The 14,212-nt window shown below is 47.5% G+C and overlaps 1 protein-coding gene across 1 annotated transcript in view; it reads left to right on the top strand.

Moving 5' to 3' along the window:
• Positions 1-14,212, top strand: part of HSH2D (hematopoietic SH2 domain containing) — a 244,086-nt gene that overhangs the window by 24,565 nt on the left and 205,309 nt on the right. The window lies entirely within an intron of this gene.

Raw genomic sequence — 14,212 nt, 5'->3', positions numbered from 1 at the left:
TTCCAGTCTCTCTCTCCTGTGGTTGTTTTCCTTCCAGGTTTCCAGCTCCTGTTTCCAGTTACCACTAAGAGACCCGTACCAGCTTACCACCTTGCGGTGCAGCCTGACTCTGCAGTCTTCTGTGTTTATTCCAGCTTCTTGCTTCAGTTTTCATCTGCTTCCAGCGGTCAGCTTCTTTAAAGAGCCGGTGCTTCTTCAGCGGTTACCTGCATACCATCAATACCTGCATACTACCGGTACCCGCACACCATCGGTTCCTATATCATCGCACACTAGCTTCATTCTACTGTTTGGCTAATTCCAATCCAGCATCCAATCCATGTTCTAACACCTGGCTGGTTCCATCCAGCATCCACAGCAGCTACCTCATCTACAGTGTTACCGGCTTCCAGTGATACATCTGCTGGTATGTTCCTTGGCTATTCTTACTACTACGGACGGGTCTGGTAAGGACATTCCATCTATGGGACATTAAGAACTGTACCTATCATTACCAGTACCCTGTGGCCAATGCAAAACCCATAGTTATCCAGGAACTGTTTTATTTTACCTGCTGTATATCTTCATTCATTTACCACTGCTGTGAACACATGGATTTTGTTAATAAACTTTTATTGACTTTTAATCCTGGTTGTCATGGTCACGCCTTCGGGCAATCTTACTACATCCTACTCATATGTCCAGGGGTCTGATTAAGCATCCGAAGTTTAGCTTCACCTCAGCCCCTACAACTGAGGCTTCCTCCCGTCAGCTCAGGCCCTCAGTTGTGACAGGCCGCTTGTAGAAGACCATTGTACCCGGCTCTTAGTTCCAGAATGTTTATTGGAAGAATAGATTCCAGACTTGACCACCTTCCTTGGAAGGTTTCCCCTTGAGTGACTGCACCCCAACCTCTGAGACTTGCATCCATGGTTAGAAGGATCTAGGTCTGAATACCGAACCTGTGGCCTTCGAGAAGGTGAGGTATTTTTAGCCACCATAGGAGTGAAATCCTGGCTTTCGGCGACAGACGTATTCTCTGGTGCATGTGCAGGTGAGATCCCGACCACTTGTCTAGGAGTTCCAGTTGGAAAGACCGTGCATTAAATATTCCGTACATTAGAGCCTTGTAGGAGACAACCATCTTCCCCAGAAGGCGAATGCACTGATGAACCAATATCCAGGCAGGCTTCAAGACATCCCGGACCATTGATTGTATCACCAACTCTTTCTCCACCAGTAGAAACACCCTCTGCACTTCCGTGTCGAGGATCATACGCAGGACAGACAATCTCCTTGTCGGCTCCAAATGTGACTTTGGAAGATTCAGGATCCATCCATGATCCCTGAGCAGTCGAGTCGTGAGAGCAATGGACTGCAACAACTTCTCCCTGGAAGATGCCTTTATCAGCAGATCGTCCAGATATGGAATTATGTTCACTCCCTGCATGCCGAGGAGTAGCATCATTTCTGCCATTACCTTGGTGAACACCCTTGGTGCTGTGGATAGGCCGAATGGCAGTGCCTGGAACTGATAGGGACAGTCCAACAGTGCATATCTGAGATAAGCCTTGTGTGGCGGCCAAATCGGAATGTGTAGGTATGCATCCTTGATATCCAGGGATATCAGGAATTCTCCCTCCTCCAGACCTGAGATCACCACTCTCAGAGACTCCATTTTGAACTTGAATTCCCTCAAAAAAGGGTTTCAGGTTCAAAATTAGTCTGACCAAACTGTGCAACTGGAATTATGACATTCGCCTTTTCCAATCTGTGAGATGGGAGTTCTTGAAACTCCAGTCTGTACCCCTGGGACACAATATCCTGTACCCAGGGATCCAGGCCTGATGATGCCAAGACGTGACTGAAATTTCCGAGTTCCGCTCCCACCTGCCCGATCTCCAGGCTGGGAAGTCCACCGTCGTGCTGAGGATTTTGAGGAAACAGAACCAGGTTTCTATTCCTGGAAAACTTCAGGTGTAGGTTTTCTGGATTTTCCCCGACCACCTCTGAAGAAAGTGGAAGGGGCTTGGACTTCTTAAGAGAAGAAAAGATAAGTACTGGCGCCGGCTGAGAATCAGAAATATAACAAACAACTGAATCAGTAGTAAATTTAAAAAATGATTATTTTTAATAAACTTTCTTAAAGGAGATAGTCTACTCCTTAATTGTTTAAAACAATTGCATAAGAACAATAGGTATTTTAAAATGCCACAAGTACCCCTCCAAACAAGTGTCCACTATCCCTGGCTAGGACTGAAAATCCACAATGTTGCACAAGTTCATTGGATGGAAAGTAATTTTACCAGACGAATTCCGGATGGTATCCCCTAGGTCTCCTGTGCAAATGGAGACCAGATGGCAAATGGGGGCAAGTCCGAGTCTGTGAAGAACTTGTGTAGAAGTTTGATCCAGTGGAGACTGTTAGGTCCAAATATCGCCAGGGTGTGGATGAGGATTCTGGTACTTGTAGTTCTGCAGGAGGACCTTCTTAACCTTTGCAGTCCGAAAGGACTGCATTGTAGATATAGAAAAGGATTTTTTCGGTGTCGGAGTGGCTGAGGGAAGAAAGGTAGACTTGCCAGCGGTTGCCGTGGAGATCCACGCATCCAATGCTTCCCCAAACAGAGCCTGACCTGTGAAGGGTAGGTTCTCCACACTTTTCTTGGATTCTGCATCTGCAGACCATTGGCGCAGCTAGAGTCCCCTGCGTGCCGAGGCAGCCATGGAAGACGTCCTTGCAGTCAGATAACCCAGGTCCTTCATGGCCTCCACCATGAAACCTGCAGAATCCTGTATGTGATGTAAAAACATTTCACTTTTATCCATAGAATCTAAGTCCTCTAGTAATGTGCCTGATCACTTTACTATGGCTTTAGAAAACCATGCACAGGCAATAGTGGGTCTTAACGCCACGCCTGAAACAGTGGATTTGAGCGTAGTCTCAATCTTGCGGTCTGCCGGCAGACCCAGGGACAGGTAAAACCACCTTCTTAGACAATCTAGATACAGAAGTGTCTACTATAGGGTGTTTTTCCCACTTTTTCCTATCCTCATCAGGGAAAGGAAAAGCAATAAGAACCCTCTTTGGGATCTGGAATCTTTTCTGCTGGTTTTCTCAGGATTTTTCAAACAATGCGTTTAATTCCTTAGACGCAGGGAAGATAAGGGGGGCTTTCCTGCTGTCAGTAAAGTAAGCCTCCTCAACCTGCTGAGGTACTTTGTCAGTAATGTGTAAAACGTCCCTAATGGCCTCAATCATGAGCTGCACCCCCTTTGTAAGGGATGCCTCACCCCCTCATAAATCCCTGTCACCGTCTCCTTTATCAGTGTCGGTATCTGTGTTGATTTGCATTATCTGGGCATTGTTTGGACATATATTAGGGGATTTTGAGGAGGCATTGGGAGTACCCAACAAAACCTCCACAGAGTTACTCAAAACCTGTGTTTCTGTCTCATTATGAGCTATCCTAGATGAAATCTGGGATATCATTCCTTTAATTGAAGCCACCCACACTGGTTCGGATTCAGAAGGCAGAGACACAATATTACATTCCTGAGTATATGGAATGGATTCCTCTGGAGAAGATCCATACTCTGCAGCACAAGACACAGAGTCCCTGGTCATGGTAATGTGAGATCTATACACACACACACACACACACACACACACACACACACACACACACAGGAAAATGTCAGACACAGTTTCCCTCGAGTACCTTCAGAGAGACACAGAGTTAAGCAGCCAGCACACACAGCGCCCCAGTAGGCAGTTATATAATAAAAGCCTGGCGCTAGCTGAGTAACCTTAATAGACTACATAGCCCGTATATGTGACTAAACACTCTCCCCTCCCCCTTCTATAACCCACTGGTACAAAAGCTGGAGTTATGTGGAGGGTCAGCACCCCCTGTCAGCGTCGCTGTAGTGTGATCTGCAGAGAGAAAATGGCGCTGGTGAGTGCTGGGTCCGCTCTGAGGAGAAGCTCCGCCCCCTGTAATGGCACGTCTTCCCGCACTTCTGGAGATTATACTAGCCTGAGGTAATGGTGGCTAGCAGCAGTACACATGTTCCTGATAGCAGTAGTGACCAGTTTGAAGGGTATTGCGCTGGCCCAGGGCGCCCCTCACAGAGCCACACGCTTGTACCGCTGAGCCCTCTGGAGCGCAGCATCAGCGCTGCGCTCCCAACCTGATGCCATCATTCTCAATGGCTCCCCGCTTGTCGGGTCACCGGTGTCCAACTCACCACCGACGTCTTCTGGCTCTGTTAGGGGGTGGCGGCAGTGTTGCGGGAGCGAGCGGTCGCCTCAGGGGCTTGCGATCCACATCCTCAGGAGCTCATTGTCCTGTCAGCGGAGCTAGGTGCCATTAACCTCAGAGGGTTGGACACTATTCCCCCCCTAAGTCCCATGTAGCGGGGACGCTGTTGCCAGAAGCCTCCCTGTGCATAACTCTAATAAAAATAAGAAAACTAGAAAAACTCCTATGGAGCTCCCCTAGCTGTGACCGGCTCCTCCGGGCACATTTTCTAAACTGAGTCTGGTAGGAGGGGCATAGAGGGAGGAGCCAGCCCACACTATTAAACTCTTAAAGTGCCGATGGCTCCTAGTGGACCCATCTATACACAATGGTACTAATGTGGACCCCAGCATCCTCTAGGACGTAAGAGAAAAAGGGACAGAATGTTAGCGCTGGGAGGGGAGGAGAAATGTTACCGTGGAGATGTCAACGGAGCAGTGAGAAGGCAATTAGCGCAGTGGCAGTGCTTAGTACATCCCACCCACATATATATATGTATACACACACACAGACAGAGCTGTAACTAGACATTTTGGTACCCTGTGCCAGAAAGAGAATTGGTGCTTCCTCCCCTCGTATCCAAAACAGGGATAGTGCGCACCAAAGGTGTGCGGCTTTATGGGGAAGGAGCGTGGCCACAAAATAGTACAAAATATTACCTATTCACATTATATGCACAGTAGTGTCCATTACTCAAATCACACCACACAGTAGTGCTGCTTATACACACTACACTACAGAAGAGTCCCTTGCACACATTACGCCATGGTAGAGCCACTTACACACACTATGCCATGGTGAAGCCTCTTATACACATTATGCCAGGTACAGTCCCTTACACATAATATAAGCCCGGTATTGCCCCTTACACGCATTACGCCAGGGGAAGGAGGGGATTAAAACCTGTAAAATTAAATTAGAATAAAATGCAGCAGCCCATAGTCATTTGTATTCCAAAACTACACCTCAGCATCCTGTGCTGTGCATCTGGTACTGTCCTCATCCCTGTGCTGTAGGGAAGACTGGGCATAATGTCTCTGTTGATGTCCTTTAAGTGTTCCCTCCTTTTGGTCCCCATTGCCCTATGGGTGATCCCACCTTTTAGTCCTCACTGTCCCATTAGGGATCCCTACTTTTTACTCCCCACTGTTCTATTAGGAATCCCTCCTTTTTACTCCCCACTATCCTATTAGGCAGGCATGTCCAAACTGCGGCCCTCCAGCTGTTGAGAAACTACACATCCCAGCATGCCCTGACACAGCTTTAGCATTCACTGACAGCAAAACTGTGTTAGGGCATGCTGGGATATGTAGTTTCACAACAGCTGGAGGGCCGCAGTTTGGACATGCCTGCTATTAGGGATCCCTCCTTTTATTGCAAATTGTCCCTTTAGTGCTACCTTCTTTTAGTACCCATTGTTCCATTAGCGGTCCCTCTTTTTAGTCTCCATTCCAGCGATCCCTCTTATAGTCCCCTCTGCCCGCAGAGCCCTGGGGAACTCACCCTGCCTACCCACGTTCTCAGCGATGTGCTCAGAGCTGGGGACCGGGACCACCTTGTTGGTGTTGATGCTTTCCTGTCACGATGAGTGCGTCTTTCTGGGTGCATGAGCAGAAGAACATCCTCCTCCATGGGCCTCTGGTCATCCTCATCAGCCTCCATCTTACCCAGCGTGGCCAGGCTCGCACGGATCTCCTGCAGCTCCGGGGCCCAAGAGGCTGCAATAACCCATCTGCTGAGGCCAGAACAAGGTGGTGTGAGGTGGTACCTGACACCCTGTGCGCACGCCCATGGATGTGAACTCTCAACTCACAATGCAATTGCGCTGAGAGTGATGCTCACTTTGCACATTGCTAATTACAGCCCTGCACACAGATACACACATACATGATACATATATAGATACATACATACACAAACTTACAATCTCTCACTCTTTTTACATCCACTTACCACTTACCACAGTCTTGCTGGCCAGATCTGCAGCATCAGCTTTGCCTCCCCAATCCTTGTAGACCCACCCATTTTAGGCCAAACACTGACACTGTCACTGTGTCACAGGGGAGAGGAGAAGAGAAGGATTCAAGCTGCCTGCGCCGCTGCCTGTCAGTGTGACAGGAGCAGCAGCCGGCAGCAGCATCAGCAGGGGGGACAGTACGGCACTGCAGCAGGGATGCAGAGCATGGAGAGCGTCTCTCCAGCCTGGCGCCTCCCTTCTTTGCATCCCTCTGCTGAGTGGGTGGCGCCCGGTCTGCTCAACGGTTTACTATATCTCCCCCATTGTCTTTTAAGATGAATATGGTGAGAAGCTATTTTGTTAGGTGGCTCCCCAAATGCATACATATACTAGAAGCATATCTCCCAACATCTTTAAAGACAGAGTCAGGACTTCTCTCAAAAAGGGGGCTTGACCTCTACAAAGGGGCATGTCTTCGAAGCAATGCCACGATCACGAGCCACGCCCCCGTTTTCCATCACTCTTGGGGCATGCACTCGCTCTATGAGCTGCTGGCATGTCCCCAGTCCCTCTTTCCCTAGTAAATAGACACTGTGCATGTATATAAGAGGCTCTACATGGTGCAATTTGTATAAGGAGATTCCTGGTGCAATGAGTGTAAGAGGCTCTACCTGGTGAAATTTGTATAAGGGGCTCTACCTGGCGCAATGTGTATAAGAGGCTTTACCTGGCATAATGTATATAAGGGACTCTACCTGGTGTAATGGGTGTAAGGGCAAGAGCGTAGCTACCATAGGTGCAGGGAGTGCAGCTGCTGTTGGTCCCAGAGCTGAGAGATGGGCCCACCTTCCCTGTCACAGTTACATGTGTTATATATATTTGTTTTTACAATTGGATGTTACATAGGGTGCCTCACTTACTTCTGCCTTAGAGCCTGTAATATACTGTTTCTAGTTGCACCCCTGAACCTGCTTATTGTAATGTAGTTTAAAATGAATTATTATGTGGCATAATATGAACTGAGGGCAGCACTGTAATGTGACATAGGGTTGTAATCGGGTGACTGGCAGTTGGGACCCCGGCGGTCAGCATACACACACCGGGATCCTGGCTGCCAGAATGCTGGCAGGGGACGAGCGCCACAGGTTCTATTTCCACTTTATGGGTGTTGTGGGCACTCACGGGTGGGAATAGTCCTGGGCCCCCTGCCGGCATTCTGGCAGCTGGGATCCCAGTGTCATAACTACATCTCCTGACATAATATGAGCTGGGGACACTGTATGTCATAATGTGCAGCCCTACAATGTAACAGAAAAAATGTGAACTAGGGAGCTATGATGGTTCATAAAATAAATAAGGGTACTACTATGGGACATATTATTAACTAAGGGACTGCAATAGTTCATAAAATGAACTATGGCACTATTATGGAGCATAAAATGAACAACTGCTGTGGAGAGGTATCTCTCTAGAAGCATTGGGATAGGGGCCCTTCTAAATTTTGCTATGGGGCCTATGCAGTTCTGGTTATGCCCCTGTGTAAGGGGCTCTGCTCTAGTGTGGTGTAATGTGTGCAAGGGGCTCTAACATGGCATAATGTGTATAAGGGATACTACTGTGTTTTGTAATATGACTTATGGAAATTACTGTATGGTGTAATGAGAATTGGTGCTATTCTGTGGTCAATCCCCTTCCCCATGAAGCCACACCCTTTTTTTCTGCGTGCTATCAGCACGCACTCTCCCTGTTTTAAATTGGGGGGGGGGAGGGGGACCCAAAGAAAATGTTCACCTTCGATGCCACAAGGTCTTGAACCGGCCCTGGTGACCGGGGCATCTTGTATAACATCCACAAATGTATGTAAACATTTCTAGTGTCTGTGTAGTCGCTACCATTGTGTCATGTATATAACTAATAAACAGATTCTCAGCTTATTGTGCCTATAACAGGTGACCATATTTCCATTTGCTGCAGACATTGGGGGTCATTCCGACCTGATTGCACTCTACCTATTTTTTGCAGCACTGCGATCAGATAGTCACCGCCCATAGCGGAGTGTATGTTTGCTTTGCAAGTGTGCGATCGCATGTGCAGCCGAGCACTACAAAAAAGATTTGTGCAGTTTCTGAGTAGTTCAGAACTTACTCAGCCACTGCAATGACGTCAGCCTGTTCTGGCCTGGAATTGACATCAGACACACGCCCTTCAAACGCTTGGACACGCCTGAGTTTTCCAAACATTCCCAGAAAACGGTCAGTTGACACCCACAAATGCACTCTAACTGTCAATCTCCTTGCGATCGGCTGTGCAAATGGATTCTTCGTTAAGTCCATCACTCAGCAAAGATCCGCTTTGCACCCGTATGACGCGCCTGCGCATTGCAGTGCATATGCATGCGCAGTTCTGACCTGATCGTAGTGCAGCGAAAAAACCTAGTGTGCGATCAGGTTGGAATAACCCCCATAACTGGGTCTTCGTTATTGTTCTCTGTTTTCATTTTAGGTTACAAAAGATACTACTGAAAAGATTTAAGAAAAGGAAATAAAAGCCTTATACCTAGGCTTACTAGACTATCCCAGGGCTGGCCCAAGCCTACATTTTTTGGTAAGCGAATACAGATTGTGGTGCGCACCCCCCCCCCCCCCCCCCCCCCATGGATGAAGTAAAATATTATACACACAAAAGTTTAAACCGCATTAAGCGAAATATGGGTGTAATCAACTGTCTACCATAAAGTTAAAACTTTGCAAGATATTTTATTATCTGATCTCATTCTCAACCCACAAAAGGCATGCATTTCACTTGCTGATAAAGATAAATGCAAGTCACAAAAACCAACTGAAGACAGCTGCAAAGCACAACAAAGGAGGAAACACAGCATTTGGTGATTCTCAGCAAAGTAATACAAATGAACACAGTGGTCGCGCTGAGCCAAAAAAAAGTGGGTCCCAGGGACCCCTCACTTTTAAAAATTGGGGTCCTACCGGTCTTTTTCTGGGTCCCATCGGAATGAAGATTTGTATTAATCTTAATCTTGTTTGGACACTACAAAAGTGTTGCAAGGTGGGGGGATGGGGTGACAGTGCTGCTGGGCTGTGTAGCATGCAGGATACCCTGCACCAGAGGTGTAACTAGACATTTTGGTGCCCTTAGGCAGAAAGTGAATTGGTGTTTCACCTCCCAGACTGGAAAGCATAGGCAGTGCACGCCGAAGGCACGTTGCAAAATTTTAGGGGCGTGGCTTCATGGGGATGGGGCGTGACCACATAATAGTGCCAATTCACATTACACCACACAGTAGTGCCGCTTATACACATTGCACCAGGTAGAACCACCTATGCATACTGCGCCAGGTAGAGCACTTTATACATATTGCGCCAGATAGAGCACGTTATACATTTTCCTCCAGGTACAGCACGTTATACACATTGCTCCAGGTAGAGCACTTTATACACATTGCGCCAGGCAGAGCACATTATACACACTGCGCCAGTTACAGCACGTTATACACAATGCGCCCGGTAGAGCACGTTATACACAATGCGCCCGGTAGAGCACGTTATACACATTACACCAGGTAGAGCACATATAAACATTGCACCAGGTAGAACACTTAGACACATTGCACCAGGTAGAGCACATATAAACATTGCACCAGGTACAGCGCGTTATACACATTGCACCAGGTGACCACTTAGACACATTGTAGCCACCATCTCGGACGCCCAGTCCCCACCGCTAGCTGCAGCGCAGCCGCCCGCAGTGAGGTGCGCCCAGCTCCTTCACACACTTTAGCTGGCGGGCAGCGCTGCAGAAGTCCGCGCTGCTTGCAGGCTCCGACCCCCTCCTCCCTCCAGCCGCAGCGTCTCCTGGGGGCTAACCAGTCACTCCCAGTCCCCACTTACCACAGTGCCCAGCAGCTGTGAGGTCCGCGCCGCGTTCATGCTATGACCCCCTCCTCCCTCCAGCTGCAGCGTCTCCTGGGGGCTAACCAGTCACTCCCAGTCTCCCCTTACCACAGTGCCCGGCAGCCGCGCGAGGTCCGCGGTGTGTGACTGAGGAGTGGGGGGGAAGGATGCGGACGGGCAAAGGAAGCAGGACTCCAGCCTGAGAGAGTCAGCCATGCCAAGTCTCCACCAGAAGCAGATCCCAACAGGTTGGAGTAGAACAGCAGCAGCCAGCAGCTGTGACTCCGGTAAGACACATCTGTCTGTCACCACTGTTTTTTCCCTAATACCAATCTCTCCCGAGCCCTGTGTTCTGTCATGTCCCTGTCACCCAGGCCTTGCCCTGTCTCCCCTGACCTTGCCCTGTCACCCTTATCCTGGCCCTTTCACCCTTATCCTGGCCCTGTCACCCTTATCTTGGCCCTGTCACCCCTATCTTGGCCCTGTCACTTCTGTGCTTGCCCTATCAACCCTATCCTGGCCCTGTCAACCCTATCCTGGCCCTGTCACCCCTGTCCTGGTCCTGCTGCCCCTGTCCTGGTCCTGCCGCTCCTACCCTGTCCCTGTCATTTCTGTCCTGGCCCTGTCACCCCTGTCCTGGCCCTGTCACCCCTGTACTGGCCCCATCACCCCTGTTCTGACCCTGTCACCCCTGTCCTGGCCCTGTTACTGCATACCCTCCAACTACCTTTTTGGCAGGTACAGTACCCGCAGCGCCTCCAGACTCCTTCCCAATGCACCACACTTCTGCACCTTCCCCTCCACCACATGCGGCACTCCACCCCTCCCCCACACGCTGTGCCTCCAGACCCACTACACCACTTGCGGCTCCCACTCCCCCGCCCCTCCACCACCCACAGCACCTCCAGACCCCCTCCACCATCCACCCCCCATATATACCCCTGCCCCTCCCCCACCTGCAGTGCCTCTGGACCCCTCTCCCATCTGCAGCCCCAACCCTTCTGCCCCTCCCCCACCCGCAGCACCTGCCGACCCTTCCCCATCTGGGCCCCATGAATCCGGTATCGCTATAGGTGACAATATCCTCACAACCACCAAATTATTACTTATGTGATCCTGAACAATTTGATCCCACACATGGGCCCTCATTCCGAGTTGTTCGCTCGTTATTTTTTTTTCGCAACGGAGCGATTAGTCGCTAATGCGCATGCGCATTGTTCGCAGTGCGGCTGCGCCAAGTAAATTTTCAAATAAGTTAGGTATTTTACTCACGGCATAACGAGGATTTTTCATCGTTCTGGTGATCGTAGTGTGATTGACAGGAAGTGGGTGTTTATGGGCGGAAACTGGCCGTTTTATGGGTGTGTGTGAAAAAACGCTGCCGTTTCTGGGAAAAACGTGGGAGTGTCTGAAGAAACGGGGGAGTGTCTGGGCGAACGCTGGGTGTGTTTGTGACATCAAACCAGGAATGAAACTGACTGAACTGATCGCAATGGCAGAGTAAGTCTGGAGCTACTCAGAAACTGCTACGAAATTTCAATTCGCAATTTTGCGAATCTTTCGTTCGCAATTCTGTTAAGCTAAGATACACTCCCAGAGGGCGGCGGCTTAGCGTGTGCAATGCTCCTAAAAGCAACTAGCGAGCGAACAACTCGGAATGAGGGCCATGGTGTCTTTATGCAGTTCCGTCTCTGTACTACACGTATGGCTTGATATGTAATGGAACAATACCTATATATATATATATATATATATATATATATATATATAGAGTATGGTTGCGGGCGGCACTCTCGGCGTAAATGAAGACAGACACGTAAGTCTTTAAGTCATCAACGTTTCAATGTCCAGAGTGACATTTTCGTCAGGATAAAGTTACAAACAAGCATTACTCACCATTTTATCTCCGTCTGGTGGTCCGAGGCGCCATCAGCCGTCGCGTCCCGTTCCGTGCAACAATGACGTCATCACGAGATGCCGGCATCGGCGTCAGGGAACACCTGGACCGGAGCACATATAAAAACACCTGAAATAAGTGCAAAACGAAGCAAGTGAAAATAAATAACAAAACAATATAGTGACTATTAACAATGCAACATTAGGGTCTAATTTATAATAATGTATCACTCATGCAGTCATATTGTAACTTGTAACCGCTAAACAGAAGTTTATTATTGTGCCATTAATGCACAAAATATTGAATATAGATTAACCCGTTAATGTGCTAGAAGAGTCAGTGTATTACTACACTATGTAAATGAACAACTGTGTTATGCATAGGAAGATGTAACAAGTCAAAATAACAAAGTAATTCAAATAAAGGCTGACAAGCCAAGCTGTTCATTTAATCCACGTGGAGATAATGTGTCTAGTACAAAAATCCACTTGGCTTCTGCCTTTAATAGTAGCTGAGATCTGTCAGCCTTTATTTGAATTACTTTGTTATTTTGACTTGTTACATCTTCCTATGCATAACACAGTTGTTCATTTACATAGTGTAGTAATACACTGACTCTTCTAGCACATTAACGGGTTAATCTATATTCAATATTTTGTGCATTAATGGCACAATAATAAACTTCTGTTTAGCGGTTACAAGTTACAATATGACTGCATGAGTGATACATTATTATAAATTAGACCCTAATGTTGCATTGTTAATAGTCACTATATTGTTTTGTTATTTATTTTCACTTGCTTCGTTTTGCACTTATTTCAGGTGTTTTTATATGTGCTCCGGTCCAGGTGTTCCCTGACGCCGATGCCGGCATCTCGTGATGACGTCATTGTTGCACGGAACGGGACGCGACGGCTGATGGCGCCTCGGACCACCAGACGGAGATAAAATGGTGAGTAATGCTTGTTTGTAACTTTATCCTGACGAAAATGTCACTCTGGACATTGAAACGTTGATGACTTAAAGACTTACGTGTCTGTCTTCATTTACGCCGAGAGTGCCGCCCGCAACCATACTCTATACTATTGGATACAGGTACACTGTATATCCCGGGGAGGGCACCGGCATTACAACTATTGATACCATCTTTTAGGGGACTTGGGAGTGCCGTCGACCCTGCTTACCTATATATATATATATATATATATATATTTATAAAAAGAGGGGGGATGAGGGTTACAGCGACCAACGGTGTCAAATAAAAAATATGAAGAGACTAACTGGATACGTAAAAAAATAGTAGTATATTTATTAATACAAAAAATATAAAACCAAGGTATAAAACCAGTTATAATAAAATGTCACAGTGGGTTTAAAAGCCGGAGGGTATATGCTAAAAATTAATACCAACTAAAAGGATAGCTAAAACAATAATATAAATAGTATAAAGGCAGTGATGATAGAATATCCAAAAAAAGAGAGAATGCTGCTTATCTTTTTAAGGTGGAGAGTCAATGGAGGTACACCCAACGCGTTTCGTCACTCTGACTTCATCAGGGGGTATGGGACTACTGAACAGGTACTCTTATTTATAGCACATGCAATTAAGAATGGATAGTTGTGACATCACTTCCTGTGTGGACTAATATTATTACCTTATGTGAGTTTTTTAACATGGGTATAACAGTTACTTAGTGTATTATAAAACAACCTCATAGAGCTTTTCATATATGAAAAACGAGTTTTAAATACTATAAAACTTCAGTAAAACAGTCCGGGGACGGGGCCGACGTCACTTCCGCCCCACTTCCTTTGTAGGAGTACTCGTATTGCGCATGCGCACAAGCGCCACACTTCCGGTCCGTGAACAAGTCTGTTTATGTTTCTCAGTCTGTTCTTCCGTTATTGCCGTCGCGTCACTTCCGGTTGCGGGCGGGATCTTCATCTATAGGCTGGGCAGCTTGTCAGTCATCGCGGCGGCCATTTTGTGGATGATTTTGATTTCTGAAGCATACATCAGTGCCGAGTCTTTCTATTTGACAGTAGTAGTTGTCCTTCATTTATCATTGCTGTGGCCATTTTGTTGGAGTTTCTGGCATCCAATGAATATAACAGTACAGAATTCCGTTTTGGAAGCAGCGCACGTATGAAAAGTAAAAAATATAGA

Source organism: Pseudophryne corroboree, chromosome 1, assembly GCF_028390025.1.
Source record: "Pseudophryne corroboree isolate aPseCor3 chromosome 1, aPseCor3.hap2, whole genome shotgun sequence".
NCBI classification, from domain to species: domain Eukaryota; kingdom Metazoa; phylum Chordata; class Amphibia; order Anura; family Myobatrachidae; genus Pseudophryne; species Pseudophryne corroboree.
The sequence above is the reverse complement of the archived record's forward strand: the minus strand, read 5'-3'. Positions and strand labels throughout refer to the sequence as shown.